General features: G+C 53.8%; 1 long non-coding RNA gene across 5 annotated transcripts; it reads right to left on the reverse strand.

Annotated features, from left to right (window-relative positions):
• Positions 1–236: 236 nt before the first annotated feature.
• Positions 237–10,531, reverse strand: LOC110742040. Of its 5 annotated transcripts, none has more exons than XR_002519260.2 (6): positions 8,902–10,523; positions 7,920–8,210; positions 7,127–7,446; positions 4,202–4,282; positions 2,149–3,333; positions 237–762 (listed from the first exon to the last, which is right to left on the reverse strand). It is a non-coding gene; the product is annotated as an uncharacterized LOC110742040 (long non-coding RNA). The 5 variants fall into 5 exon arrangements; XR_002519261.2 differs by lacking the exon at positions 237–762 and having other exon boundaries at positions 2,036–2,198; positions 2,668–3,333; XR_002519254.2 differs by lacking the exon at positions 237–762 and having other exon boundaries at positions 2,036–3,333; positions 8,902–10,531.
• Between the last annotated feature and the right edge of the window lie 4,324 nt (positions 10,532–14,855).

Consider the following 14,855-nt stretch of genomic DNA (forward strand, 5'->3'; position numbering starts at 1 on the left):
GAGGCCCCTGAGCCCCAAGGCCTCCCACCCTCCCATCTGGTGACCCCACCATGTGGCCTTGGCCCTGGGGAGGAGGGGTGGGAACATCCCCTGGAGCCTGGCTGGAGGTGCTCCAGGAGGCCTCCTGGGCCAGGATGCCGGGAGGGCAAGCCTGACTTTGAGGCCACGACAGAGAGCAGAAAGAAAGAACGGGGTGGGTGCTGGGCTTCCTGGTTGTCTCCTGGAAGTGGGGTCAGACCAGGGGACACGGGATGGGGAGATGCTGCCATCTGGGCTTTGTCGGCTCACCCGTGGAGACCAAGGGCAGCTGGAGCCCGGCCAGCTGGAGGGCAGGAGGACTCTCAGGGAGGGGAGAGTCAGCTGCACGGAATTAGAGCTGGAGAGTGTGGCTCCAGAACACAGAGATCAGCCACGGTGAAGATGAGATGCCCTCTGCTGACGGGGATGAAAGGCATCTGACTCGGGGTCTGGGGGTCCCCGTTCATCCCTGGGCTCCTGTGGGACCCTCAGCAGAGACATCCTAAAGGCCCCCAACAAGCTGGTGACACAAGAAAGGTACCTTTGCTGAAAGTCGAGATAATCTGGCTAGGGTGGCCGTCCCCGGGTCTGGCTGCATGTTCGGGGGGCAGCTGTTCACCTACCCTGCGGGGAGTGCCTCTCACCAGCCAACAGCTGGGCCGGTGCCCAGAATGCATCCTCCTCAGGCTGATAAAGGAGAAACAAGGCAGCAACGTGGCTCAGGTCCCTGCAGTAGTCCACCTCCTGCAAGATCCAGAGTCACCATAGAAGGACATCTCCTGGAGGGCTGAGGTCACCTGGGAGGACTCATGTCATCAGAGAGGGCAGAGGTGACTGGAGAGGCTTCCTCTGAAGAAGAGGCTTCCTCCGGATGCAAATTTATTTCCTGACAAGAGCCATGTCCATCAGGCACTTCAGCAACTTGTCCAAAATGTTTCCTGAGAGCACCATCCTGCATGTGACACTGCCAAGCTCCGGGGCTTCAGGACAGCCCCAGGAGGAGGGTGTCATTTCTTGTTACGAGAAGTGGTGGTCAGGCCCAGGTGACACTAGTATTTGGGGCTCTGACTCCTCTGTCTCAGTTTGACCCCTTGAGACCACCTCCCTTGCTTGGAGATTTATGCCAGCGGTGAGCTGAAGTCCTATCTACTATATCCTGGTGGGTCACAAATACTGACTTAGAAAGAAGCAACGATGCCCCTACCAGACACCCATGCCCACGAATATGGGAATATGGCCCAGAAACGTCACTGCCTGGGAATACTCATAGGGTTATATGCCAAATATGCCAGGAGGATGTAGAATAATTCCTGTTGCCTAGGAAAGAGATAAAAGGGGTTTCATTTGTTTTGTGCAGACACTTTTAGTTTCACTTTGTCTACAAACCCTAACAACAAATCCAATTTCAGATTCAGATGATTCACCAGATAAGCCGTAAGCTCTTCAGGGCCTTGGTTGTTTAAGAAATGTTTCAGTAAAATCCACATCTGTGATATGCAAATATCCCAGTTGCACAGTGAGTTGACTGATCACACTCTGATTTTTACTTTTTCAGTTTGCACACCCTCCAGTTCAGTCTTTGGGGTGTATAGTCCCTCCATGGTTCTAAACCAATGTGCAGAGTCTCCTGGCCACCACTCCAGCCCCTCCTGGAGCAATTCCTTCATCCTCCAAGTCTCCAGGGTGTCCCCTATGTCGCCAACCTCTTCCCAGTCTGTCAGCCTTTGGCCATCCCAACCTGTTCTCTGTCCCTATGATTTGGCCTTTTCCAGAATGGCCTATGAATTGGAACCCTACAACAGTAGCTTGTTGGGTCTGGTTTCTTTCCCTTAGCAAAATGCAACTAAGATCCACTGACGTTCGTGTGGGCATCACTGGCTTGTTCACTTTTCTCACTGAGTCTTTTTCCCTTTGAAGGGAGGGCCACCCATCCTCTCCCCATCCCCATGTTGAAGGTTGTCCCCATGGCATCTCTGTGTGAGTGATGATGAATCAAGCAGTGAATGTGGCATGCAGGTTTCATGTATGTTATAAGCAAAATGTTTATTTAAAAACAGAATGCTTGTTCCTCGGTACCACAAGGAAACATCAGGATTTAGACAAAAAGTTTTCTCAGCAAGGCAATTTTACCTTCTGCAGAAAGGGTGCTCCTCACAGATGGAACAATGGCAAGAGCGCACCTGAATAAAGGAGGGAAGCAATTTTTATCCTTTATGCAACTTGTCCCTGCTACTGTGTCCTGTCTCCATTGGCTGAAGCCGGACCACACAATCTAAGCTAAAGCTGACTGACTAATAATTTAAAATGTTTCTAAATAGGCAAAAGCAATGGAGAACAAAGGAAAAGAGGAAGTTGCTTATGAAAAAACTTAGAAAAGTAATCACATTCCCAAATAAGGAAGGGGCATAGGCTTCCAGCTGGGACCTGCCTGTGAGCATGTCCAGCACAGATAATCTTGATTAAAGCACAAGGACATATAATGTACTTATTCCTTTATATCTAACAGCTACATAGGATAGGGCTTTACAAAGAGTTATTAGCACAAAGCAAGGAGGCTTGAAGGAAGTCAGTCTTTAAAGAAAACTGTTATTTCAACACTTATGATCTATTATTTAACGAGAAGGGAAACTTTGAAGAGGAACTTTTTACTTTCTACAATGTGGATGTCCGTTTTCAAATCAGTTGGTTCAATGTCTGTGACACTTTGGGGATGTGTGGTTCGAGTCCACTGAGCTTTGTGAGTGACTGTCCAACTGGCTTCCAAAGTGGCTATGTCATGTCACGTTTCCACCAGCTGTGGATGAGAGTTTCTGGGGCCCCAAATCCCCCTGCCCCCAGCATTTGGTACTGTCAGTGTTGCCAGGGGAGGCTCAGCAGCCCTCCATCCTGCTGCCCCCCACCATGGATCCCTACCATGGCTCCCCGTGGGTCAGGAAGAGCACTTTTCACCATTGTGCATGATTTTGTTTGCTGCCTTCTGTCTCCTCAGGATCCTCCTGGGTTCTGACCCCACATATTTTAGCCTGGCCAAGGGCTTGGAATCTGGGAGGTGCTCAGTGCATGGTGCCGGCTGCTCCCTGGGCCAGGAGAGCCCTTGGCAGCTCTGTCATCCCTCCTGGGTGAACCTGGTTTTTGCTCCGGAGATGTCTCCATCCGTCTGGTTCACTTCATCTCCACTGGGACCCTGTGGCCCCCATAGGCTTACCTGATGCCATATCATTTCCTAAATATTATGTGATTCCTCAGTGCCCAGCTCACATCCAGGTCGATCTGGTGGATGTGTTCAGAGGACCTCTTGCCCTTTTCCTTCATGACCTATAGGACAGGGCCAGGAGGAGGAAGCAGCCTCAGAACAGATGGAAGGCCCCCTGCCCCAGATGGTAGTCAGCCCATAGTCAGCACTTCTGGAAGGAGGGAAAGAAGGAAGGTTTCCTTCTGCAGAAAGCTGCTTTTGGGCTTCTTTCTGAAGCCAGGGAGGGTCACCAGAGCTGAGCTCATCTGTGGTGCTGTGTCACCATCTGTGCCCAGCATGTGCCTCTGACCACCCCAGCCCTCCCCATAAGCTGTGCTCGATGTTCCCTCCAGCTGGAGACCTGGGCTCCTGACAGAGCCTGGCCAGTTTGTCGTTCTCTGGCTGAGTGTACCTCCTATTTCCCAGGTTCTCGGGCTTGGCTTCCTCAATGTTTAGCAGGACTGACCACACCCAACCCCAAACCTTCGGGAGAATTCCTTTGTACACTCTGGCAGAGAACTGATCTGGTGACACAGGCCAAGGGGTGACCCCAGCAAGGACCAGGGCCCAAGGATTCTGGAAGTCTCTGGTTTTGGCCCCATGATTCCTCGATAGAGGTGAGGTGAAGCTGGGACAGGGCCTCTCCTCCCAGGGCTGAAAGAGTGGGTGAGCACTCAGAGTCTGAACGCTGATCTGCACCTGTTCCTTCACCAGGAGGCTTCCCTAGCCCTGATCTATGGTGGCCCCGGCCCTGGCATCAGATTCCCTCCCAGCAAGGTGACGCTTGCACAAATGGGCAGCAAAGCTGGCGACCAGGCCTGCTGTCCTCTGAGTGAGGAGAGGGTGCTACCCGCTGTCTGAGAGGCAGATGGTGCCAGGCCACAGCCATGGGTGCCCGTCCCCCTGACTCTGCAGACAGTGGTTCTGGAGGCCTCTTCCTTCCCACGTTACCTTCTTGCTCTTCCTGTATTTCTGCCATTCTCCCAGCATCTTCAGCCACTTTTCCATGTGTCTCCTGTCCTGCCATGTTTGCTGTCAAATGAGGAATGTTGGAGTTAGTGGACCGCCACGCTTCCCAGAGTGGCCCGTGGATGCCGGGTCCTGGGCTCTGGAGCCCTAGTGGGACCCGGCTGGAAGGAGCCAGGGAAGGGCAGACCCTGGGGGCTGAGACCCTCTGAGCAAATGAGCACCAGTGGGCTGGCCTTGTGACCCTGGGACGTGCCATCGTCAGGCCACAGACACACCAGTCTTAGGTTGGGTCCCAGGCTCTAGGTGGGGTCCCGACACGAGCGGGCAGCCACCCCCAAGCCACAACTGTTGTTCTCACTTTGAAATTTCGGCAAATTGCCAGAGAAACAGAGACTTGGGGTCAGGTCCAGCAGGGACAGCTGCCTCTCCCAGTGACAGCACGCTGCTCCCACCCACCACCACCCAGGCCCGCTGCCTTCCTCTGCCTCACAGACCACCCGCTGAGTCCCCTGTCCCTGGACCAGCTCCCCAAGCATCAGGGACATGCTCTTACCTTCACCTCCAGGGCATTGACAGGGGGCAGCTCTGTCTCACTATAAGGCACCCCAGACAGAGCTGAGGACCTGCACAGGGCCTGGAGCCACCGGTCCGGGAGTCCACCCCCAGAAAGGACTGACTGTCCCCATCCACCCCAGGTCTCAGCTCGGGAGAAGCCACAAGGAAGGGAGGACAAGGGCCTTGTGGGACTGACTCCCAGGAGGGTCCATGACCTGGGAGAAGACGGAGTTCAGGGCCAGCCTGGCCGGGGCCACTAGGGGCCCTGGTGTGGGGGATGGTCAGGCTGCACAATGGGGCTGTCCCTCCTGGACTGGAGATGGTGCTTTCTGCTGGAGCTGAGAAATGTCAGCTCTGAGATGGGACAGAACTGCCCAGGGTGGGTGGCCGCGCCCGGACAGGAGTCCCTCAGGGAGTGACCACATCACCCTGCTGGGGTCTAGGGTGCCTGGCCTGAGACCTGCCCGGTGCATCTGGGGCCCATCCCACCCAACACTCCCAAGGTTCTCACAGGGTCTGACCTCCTGGCGTCCACCTGCCTCTCCCTGCACCTGAGCCACACACCCTGCTTGTTCCCCGATTTCCGCCATCCTGTCCAACTCGAAGACTGTGAACGTCTCTCCAGCCACCCAGGGCCTGCTTTGACCCTGGTCCCGTCAGAACCCCTGAGCGAGACTCCCCAGATCTATTATCATGCCTGCCTTGCCTGCTCTCTCACTGGGCTGCCGATAGCTGCTCGAGAGACACCAGGGGCGGCGTGAGTGACCGAGGGCCCCACGGGCTGCCAGGACGGCCTCCTGGACCCACCTCCAGCCTCCACTTGGCTATCGGAGCCGTTGGCTGTCAGCCCTCAGCCTCCTCCCAGACACGGCAGCAGCTGGAACTCGGACACCTGGCCGTCCTCCCCCACTGTCTTGCCTGCCCCAGGTCAGTCCCCTGATCACCCTCTGCCCACTGTGCTGTCCAAGCCGACTGGAAGCAGAGTCTCCGGAAAGCCACGCAGAGCCGTGGGCACGGACTGACTCCCTCTGCTGAGCAGTCCCGGGTGAGCTGGTGTTTTCGGCCCTACCCCATCTCTTGTCCTCCCCAGACCATCGGCTTCACTGGGGAGCATTTCCGAGGTGGCACAGCCCATGGGCTTACTCCCGCCCCACCTCCCCCGGGGCCCATCCTGTGAACCCGGAGGGATTGGCTCCAGGCTGGGCTCCTCTTATCTGGCCCCAGATGCCATCCCAGCAGCAGAACCAGGGCCTTTAGTCACAAGCTCTGCTGCCCCCCGGCCAGAATGCCTAGAATGGGGGACGCTGCCCATCTTCTCCCCCATTTCCGTAGGCCCACAGCCCTCACTGTCCCCATGGGGAAGGACATGGTCCATGAGGGAACCATGGCAAGGTCCATGGGGAAGGGCATGGGGACAGTGAGGGCTGTGGCACTAGGGGAATGGGGAGAAGAAGGGCAGGTGGGCCCTCAGCGATCTGCTGGACAGCTGCCCCAAGGCTGGACCAGGTGCCCCCTGACCCTGTGGCCACAACCCTTGGATCTCACTAGGATAGTGTACAAGTGGACAGGGCCAGACCCTCAAGCTGTCCACCTCCTCTTGTGCTGACTTGGAGACAGAACTGCTGAGAGCCCAGGGCCCTGACCTAGCCCCCTCCCTATTGCCACCCGCTCCCTAGATGCATTCCCTGGATGCGCCGTACTCCCTAGATGGCCGCACTCCCTAGATGGCCGCACCCCCTAGATGGGCCGCACCCCCCAGATGGGCCGCACTCCCTAGATGGGCCGCACTCCCCAGATGGCCACACTCCCCAGATGGTCACACTCCCCAGATGGCCGCACTCCCTAGATGGCCGCACTCCCCAGATGGCCACACTGCCCAGATGGGCCGCACTCCCCAGATGGCCACACTCCCCAGATGGGCCGCCCTCCCTAGATGGGCTGCACTGCCCAGATGGCCACACTGCCCAGATGACCGCACTCCCCAGATGGCCGCACTCCCTAGATAGGCCGCACTCCCTAGATGGCCGCACTCCCCAGATGGGCCGCACTCCCCAGATGGCCACACTGCCCAGATGGCCGCACTCCCCAGATGGCCGCACTCCCCAGATGGGCCGCACTCCCCAGATGCCCACACTCCCCAGATGGCCGCACTCCCCAGATGGGCCAGGCACCTCTGGCCTAACAACAATCACGGGCTGGGCCTGCAGGGGAGCCCGGAGGAGCTCACCCTGGAAAAGAGGCAGGCCCAAGCCGAGGAGACACATCCCGCCTCCGAAAGACCTTTCTAAAAGCAAAACCCATCCCTGAGCTGAGATTTGTACTTTAGTGGTGAGGGGAGCACAGGAGACTCACTGCAGAACCCCGAGGCCATCCGTGATCTTGTACATGTTACCATGCCCAGGCTCCATGTCCGCTGGCAGCCCAGTTCCACATCCCTGAAACCCAGAGGGAGCCAGGGTGAGGCATCCAAGGTAAAAGGTGCAAGGGCCTGGGGGTGTTGTCAACGTGTCGCCACCCTGTGCTCCTGGGAAGCCCAGGATGCTTTGACCAGGGAGCACTGGGAGGGGCCTCCGTCCAGGGAGCAGAGACCGGCTGTGCCTGCTCATGCTTGGTAATGAGGTGCCCTCGCTCCCGTGCCAGCAGAGGGTGTCGCGTTCTTGCCCGTGTCCGTCCTGCGAGACAAAATCGTCCAAAGGTTACACTGTACCCGAGAGCTTCGGAGAACACCTGAGCCATTCCTGCCGGGCTCCCAGATGCTGGCAGCACGTGGCCCCCATTCCACACCGCCCCCAGGTGAAAAGGAGCCAGACCCAGTGGCCCACACCTGCACGGGTCTCCGGAGTCTCAGGCCCAAGCAGGAGTGGGCTCCTCCTTCCCAATGACTTGAGAACAGTGGGACCTGGTCAGAGAATCCCATTGTCTCCAAATGCCATGAAATGGGAACATATCCGCCCCAACAGGTTGAAAGGTGTCCACCTGCCAAGGGCAAAGGGCCTGTGATTCCGGGGATGTGGAGGCAGACTGGGGTCCAGGACCAGAGGTCTCCGTATGATCAGCCTCCTGGCATCGCCCAGAAACCACAAAGTTGCCCAGTTTTCTATGCAGTACAAGGTATCTCCTGAGTTCTCCACTCTACTCCACTCACCACTTGGGCTGCCATGGCCCTTCAGTCTGCCCAGTGAAGCCGCTTTAGGAATAATGCCAGTTGAGCAGGAGGGTGTTTGGTTTAGGGGAAGAAAATGATCTATTGTCTCCAAAGCAGCCTCTGTGCTGGTGGAAACCATGACTCTAGGGGAGGGACGGTGGACTCCACAATTCTGAGCTATCCATGCGGGGCGTGGGGGCTTCATTTTCCCAGGTCACTGAGAAAGAACAGGAGAACTCTGGGTCCTTGGTCCTGGAGAACACCTGGATGAACAATTCCTCCTGGGACCACCTGGGGCAAAAGGGAGGCGAGGCCTCTAGAGGACCAGACCGAGAAAGAAATACTTGGAGAGAACCCCAGTGCCTGTACCCCTCTGAACAGGAGGGAAGATAGTCTCCATCCAGGCAGCCCTCCAGGGCTCCCTCATTTTCGACAAGTGCCCAAAGGCAGAAGGCTCCCCATCCTCTCCCGGACAGGGAACTGTGTGTGTCCAGTGGGTCCCAGCTTAGGGCACAGACGTATTCTCCTCAGAGAGGTGGACCCTCCCCTCTACCCCACCCACAGTGGATCCATCCAGGGGCTCTGCCAGGGCCAGGCTCTGCCCCACTGGGATCTGGAACCCTGGATACATTTGGGATCTAGGGCAGGGAGGCCACAAGGTTCAGGCCTTAAGTCCAGCACGGCACAGGGCAGCAGTGAGAGCGCAACCCAGGGTCACATCTGGATTCTTGGGGTTACCCAGTCACCACGTCTCTGACCCCAGATGTCTCACCTGTCGAGTGGGCACATTTGGGAACAGCACCCAGCCTATGGAGGCACCATAGGACAAAGGAGGTGATCGTCTGCCTGGGCAGCACAGAACGGGCACCTGGTGAGTGCGCAGGGTTGACCCTCCTTGGCAGCTGCCCAGAGGCCAGCACTGCCCACCCCAGAGCCACTGTCCCCAAGTCAGCATGAAGGGAAGAGAGAATGTCCCACTCACCTGATTCTGATGAACCAGGGTTATACCTCTCCCATAGCAAACCCTCATGAACACAGAACGGCTCGCAGATAGCACTGTGTGTGTGTGGTTGCTCTGGAACACAGAAGCAGGCTGGAGGGCGAGCGGGTACTCAGCACCAGTGACATTCTGAGGTCACGGCACGCATCACAGTGGGGCCTTGCCCGGGTCATCAGGGCCCAGAGTCAGCGTCCTCCACTGCCTGAGGCGTCAACAAGCCTGCATGCAATGTGTGCATGTGTGCGCACACGTGTATGTGGTAAACGTGTCTGTGCACCTGTGTGTTGCTTCTCTGGCCAGGCCAGGCTGCCCCACTCGTGTCTGCACCCAGTTCCTCATCACTGTTACCCCCGAGGCCCAGGGCTAGCATCAGAGCATCCATGGGTGCTCCCTAACCTCAGCCCTCCCCAGCCGGGGTGGTCTGGGATACACATAGGGGTGGAGGGAAGTGACTGCTGCTGTTGAATATCAGAATAAAAATATTAATACTATTACGTAATGACCTTTTCAGTATCTGTAGGAACTCTTAACAGTATCCCTTTTTGTATTTCTGATATTTTAATGATATGTTTCTCGCCATGACCCTGGGTTATTCTAGCTGGAGGGTCCTGTGGGGAAAGGGCCTGGCACACTGTAGGGAATCACTCTTCCAGACATGTTATCTGAAATCGGGCTCACCTCTCCTTCCCGGAGCTTAGGGTATGCTGAGCTCCAGGGACCAGAAAGAGCTTGGGATAAAAAGAAGGTTCAAGGGTAGGGCTTTGACCTGGGCTGAGTCTGCCCGCGCCATCCAAACCTGCAGGCTGGAGTCCTGAGACACAGGCGGTCCAGATGCCCCAGTGCAGGGCCCTCCTGATTCACACCTGCTCCCCTGTACTCGTTAGTAACCTCACCCATCCTACTCTCAAAGCACAGCTGGCCCTGGTATCCGTGGGCTCTGCATGTGTGGATTCCGCCAACAGCGGGTAGAAAAGGGAGTGGATGGCTACGTCTCTGCTGAACATGTACAGACGTTTTTCCTGTCACCATTCTCTAAACAATACAGTACGACAACCATTTACATAGCATCTGCATTGTATTACATTTCATAAATCATCTAGAGATGGTCTAAGGTGTACGGGGGATGTGCATCGGTTCTATGTGAATGCTAGGCCATTTTATATCAGAGACTTGAGCATCCATGGATTTTGGTATCCACAGTGGGGTGGGGCCCTAGAACGAATCTTCCATGGATACCAGGGAACGACTGGATATACTCACTCGGGAAGGCTTCTCCTTGGAGAAAGGCCCCCGTTCAGGACAGACAGGGACATCCTCTTTGGACTACTATCCATTCATCCATCCATCCATTCACCCATTGGCCCACCTCTGGTACTGTCCCAATGACAGCCCTAGCAAGTGGAGACAATGAAAAAGACTGGCTCACGTTGTCCAGCTTTGAAACCTTGGAAGAAGTTGCCACCAGTATAGGGGTAGGGGGTCAATCTCCTCCAGGATCCAGGGAGCATCTCGGCCAGCCTCAGGGTCGGGAAAGGAGCCCTGCTTCTCTACCAGCCAGATGGGGCTGCAGTAGGATGGGCTGGGGCTGGCCATGCGGATCACTTGGGCCTAATGAGGGGAAAAGAAAGACCGTGGGGCAGAGGGAGCATGGGGGCGGCTGGTGGCCTAAGCAGCAGGAACTTCAGAGAAGGGGTTGGGGAGGGCTGCGCTAGTTCATTTTCACATTTTCCACACAGAAAAGGCTTCTGAGGTAATAAAAGTGTGAGTTAACGAAATAACTCCTCATGCTGGTGTACTTGAGCACCTCTAAAGCGACAGTGGCCCCTCATTTAAGGCAGCCCTCACACAGGGGTTCTCAAAGGCACTAGGCAGACGGTATCATCTCCATTGTGCTTGGAGACCCCAGTCCTCAGGAAAGGTAGAGATGACCAACGATGTTATCGAGACACCTCAGAAAACCGTCCCAAGAAACTCAGCTTCCTTGGGTTACTCTTCTTCCCCTGGCTTTACTGCGGGTAGGAAATACCCCTTCAAAATTAGGTCTGAGCCCTTTTGAAATGCTGTGTGGATGGCCTTTCCTTACCAGTGATTTCTTATTAGACCTGGAGACCTCTGAACTGGTTAAGGATGTAACCTCTCTAGCTCACTTTCAACAGCAATGAATGCAACTAGCAGAAACCCAACCCTCAAACACAGGACCACGGTTATGTAACCCAGGGGATTTGGTATTGGTGAAAGCTCACTCTTCGCTCTCTTCTCCCCAAGCCCAAGCTGGGAAGGGCCCCACACTGTTCTTCTTATTTTTATTTTTATTTTTGAGATGGAGCTTCTCTTTTGTTGCCCAGGCTGGAGTACAATGGTGCAATCTCGGCTCACCACAACCTCTGCCTCCCGGGTTCAAGCGATTCTCCTGCCTCAGTCTCTTGAGTAGCTGGGATTACAGGCATGTACTACCACACCTGGCAAATTTTTGTATTTTTAGTAGAGACAGGGTTTCTCCATGTTGATCAGGCCAGTCTCGAACTCCCGACCTCAGATGATCCGCCTGCCTTAGCCTCCCAAAGTGCTGGGATTACAGGCATGAGCCACCGCACCTGGCCTCTACATTGTTCTTCTTTTAACCCCCTCAGCGGTAAAAGTTACAGGTATCGACTCCTGGATACATGACACTCAAGTCAAAGCCTGGAAAGCTAAGAGGGCAACCCCTGACAGCCCAGAGGAACGTCCTGAATATAAATGTGAAGAAACAGAAGATGTTAAGCTGAAAATCATAAAAGATAAGTAAATGAGTGATGGTTTCTCTTCCTACTCAGTCACACCCCTAACTCACCATATACCTTCAGTCATTTCTACTTTTCCTCTCGAGATTTGCCATCAAATATGGAAACTTCTCTTTGACGTGTACTTTCAGAGAGATTTTGATTATCCATGGGATTACATTTGTAACTTCATAGACCCCCAAAGGGAAATTCTGTATCTTGGTGAGTAAAATTTTAGATGGAAATTATCTACTACACCACCCTTGCGGGAATTGTTATACTCACTTTATTTTCAGTGGGACTGTATGCTGTCACACCCCCAGAATGGAGTATTGGATGAAGAATCTCAATCACTGTCGTATTTTGCTTAATTATTCTCCTTATAGCAGGGATAACAGTTACTGACAACAGGTAAACATGAAGGTTTTACTATCACTGAGTCAGCTAGGACTTTTTCTTTCTTTCTTTCTTTCTTTCTTTCTTTCTTTTTGAGATGGAGTCGCACTCTGTCACCAGGCTGGAGTGCAGTGGCACGATCTCAGCTTACTGCAACCTCCACCTCCCGGGTTCAAGCAATTCTCCTGCCTCGGCCTCCCAAGTAGCTAGGACTACAGGCATGCACCACCACACCTGGCTAATTTTTGTATTTTTAGTAGAGACGGGGTTTCACCATGTTGGCCAGGATGAGTCTCGATCTCTTGACCTCGTGATCTGCCCACTTCGGCCTCCCAAACTGCTGGGATTATGGGCGTGAGCCACCGTGCCTGGCCTCAGCTAGGACTTTTATTGGATTTAATAATACATCACACCCTCTTGCTTCTACAATATCAGTCATAGGCCCATTTGTACAAAACTAATTGCTGGGTCTGTCCTGAGTGGTGTGTTGAGTTCGGCAACATGGAGGAATCGCTCAATGACCCAGAACTTACAGTCTTATGATTCCCTTTGTTAGCTTTATCTTTAACCCTTGAAGACTTAGCAGGCATAAATGCACATGGTATGGGAGCACCTTCAACTGGGTAACTAACTCTTCCCAGGAAAACATTCCCCCCGGCGCAGTGCCAGGAAACACTCCCCCCAAAGATAGGCTTCATACCCTCAATTAGGAAAAGATGACTGGGTAATAGCAAATGCCTCCCTCTGCTTTAAAAGCAGGGGAAGGGGCCATATCTGGGAGATGTCAAACATTGTAACACCACCCTTGTGACTGCCGAAAGCTCAGAGGTTTGGAAAAGAAAGAGCTACAGAGATGATCTGAGAAAATTAGCAGCCCTATGCAGGGGTGGCTTTTAGAATCTGGCCTCTCCCTCTGGTTGGAAGTTCTGATGGGAACGGCGGGCTCAGGTAACCGCCTTGCCACACGGTACTATGATGGGAAAAACAACAGGGGGCCTTCCCAGACAGGCCTCCTCGTGGAAGTCCAGACCCCCGTATGAGGCTGGCTAACAGGGGTGGCCTGCAAATCTGTGGGTGAACAGGGGTTGTCTGGACCGACAGCCCCTGCCATAAGGATTGTCTAAGATATTGGCCAGGACATACTGTGTCCCTGACCTTTTGAAACTCCATTTGTTAGGTGGACCCTTCTCATTTAGCACGTAAAATTCCAAACGGCATTGTGAATGACTATCCTGAGTATGAATATCCCTATCCCAAAGATGCTCCTATTACAGGTAAAAAGGGAAAGTTTCTAAGATATGAGAAAGATCTTCCTGTGTCTCTCTCACAAGCGACAACTTAGAACCATCCCTTCGAGGGACAGGACTATATTTCCTCGGTGGCTCCTGGACACAGGTAATCCTCCCTAGGCATCGGAAGGCGTCCTGCACTATAGCAGCGATGGTCCCTGACCTGTTATTTTAAAATTTCCCTGACATGCAGCATCATCTGTGGACATCCCTAACCTAGGCTCTTTTCTAGAGAGCGCACTATCTCAGATACACCGAACGAAGAGATCTATCATTTCCATGCCCTCCTATGGAGATTTAACCAAAAGAGAAGAGTGGGGAGGACATGCGCATGACAATCCCATCTTAGGAACTCCACGGATGGGGGATTCTACAGTCGAGGCATATTCTGGTTTGCGGGTATTCCTCTTCTTGAAAGATCAGTGTTTAATATTTCCATTATGATGCAATGAGGATGGAAGGCAACAGTAGCGGCCATAGAGGCACAACAACAATCCATAGAGTCTTTAGCCCCAGCAATAGCACAAAATACACAGGACTTAGATGTCCTTATGGCTGAAGTAGGGGGTACCTGTGCACCTTTTTTTTTTTTTTTTTTTTGAGTTGGAGTCTTGCTTTGTCGCCAGGCTGGAGTGCAGTGGCACGATCTTGGCTCACTGCAAGCTCTGCCTCCCAGATTCAAGCAATTCTCGTAGCTCAGCCTCCTGAGTAGCTGGGACTACATGTGCCCGCCACCACGCCTGGCTAATTTTTGTATTTTTAGTAGAGATGGGGTTTCACTGTGTTAGCCAGGCTGGCCTCAAACTCCTGACCTCGTGATCCGCCCACTTCCCAAAGTGCTGGGATTACAGGCGTGAGCCACCGTGCCCGGCCTACCCGTGCACTTTTAAATGAAACATGCTGCTTCTGGATTGGCATCTCTAGTCAAGTAGAAGCGAACCTACAGGTGCTTAAAGATCAAGTGAGAGTCGTTGACGAGTTCAGAGAAAACGTGGATTCCAGTCTTCTTTCTGGAATCGATTAGTTCCTTTTTTAAGCCCCCTCTTGCTCGTGGGTTTTGTACTAATATTTGGACCTTGTATACGCAATATGGTAACTTGAATTATTTCCTCTCCCCTAGAAGCTATTAAACCCCAAATGGCACTGCAGATGGAACCTCGCATGGACATGCCACTCTTCTGAGGACTCTTAGATCGACTCCAGGAGGAGCTGCTGTGCCCCACTCAATGCCCTGCTCTTTGGCAAGAAGTAACCAGAAAGGGTCATCGCCCAATACCCCTCACCAGCAGTTAGGGTTACCACTCCTGAGAGGGGAAATGTGATACAGGAGCTAGAAGACTTATTTGGCAGATAATGAGGGTGAAGGAGTCCTCAGCAAGACTTCCCTTTTAAGAAAAAGCAGCCCCCACATCATTTCTTTTCTAACAAAGAGCAGCCTGAAAAATTGAGCTGCAGACATAGGTAAGCCAGTTGGAAGCTTGCACGGGGATGC

Source organism: Papio anubis, chromosome 1 (assembly GCF_008728515.1).
Source record: "Papio anubis isolate 15944 chromosome 1, Panubis1.0, whole genome shotgun sequence".
Lineage (NCBI taxonomy): Eukaryota > Metazoa > Chordata > Mammalia > Primates > Cercopithecidae > Papio > Papio anubis.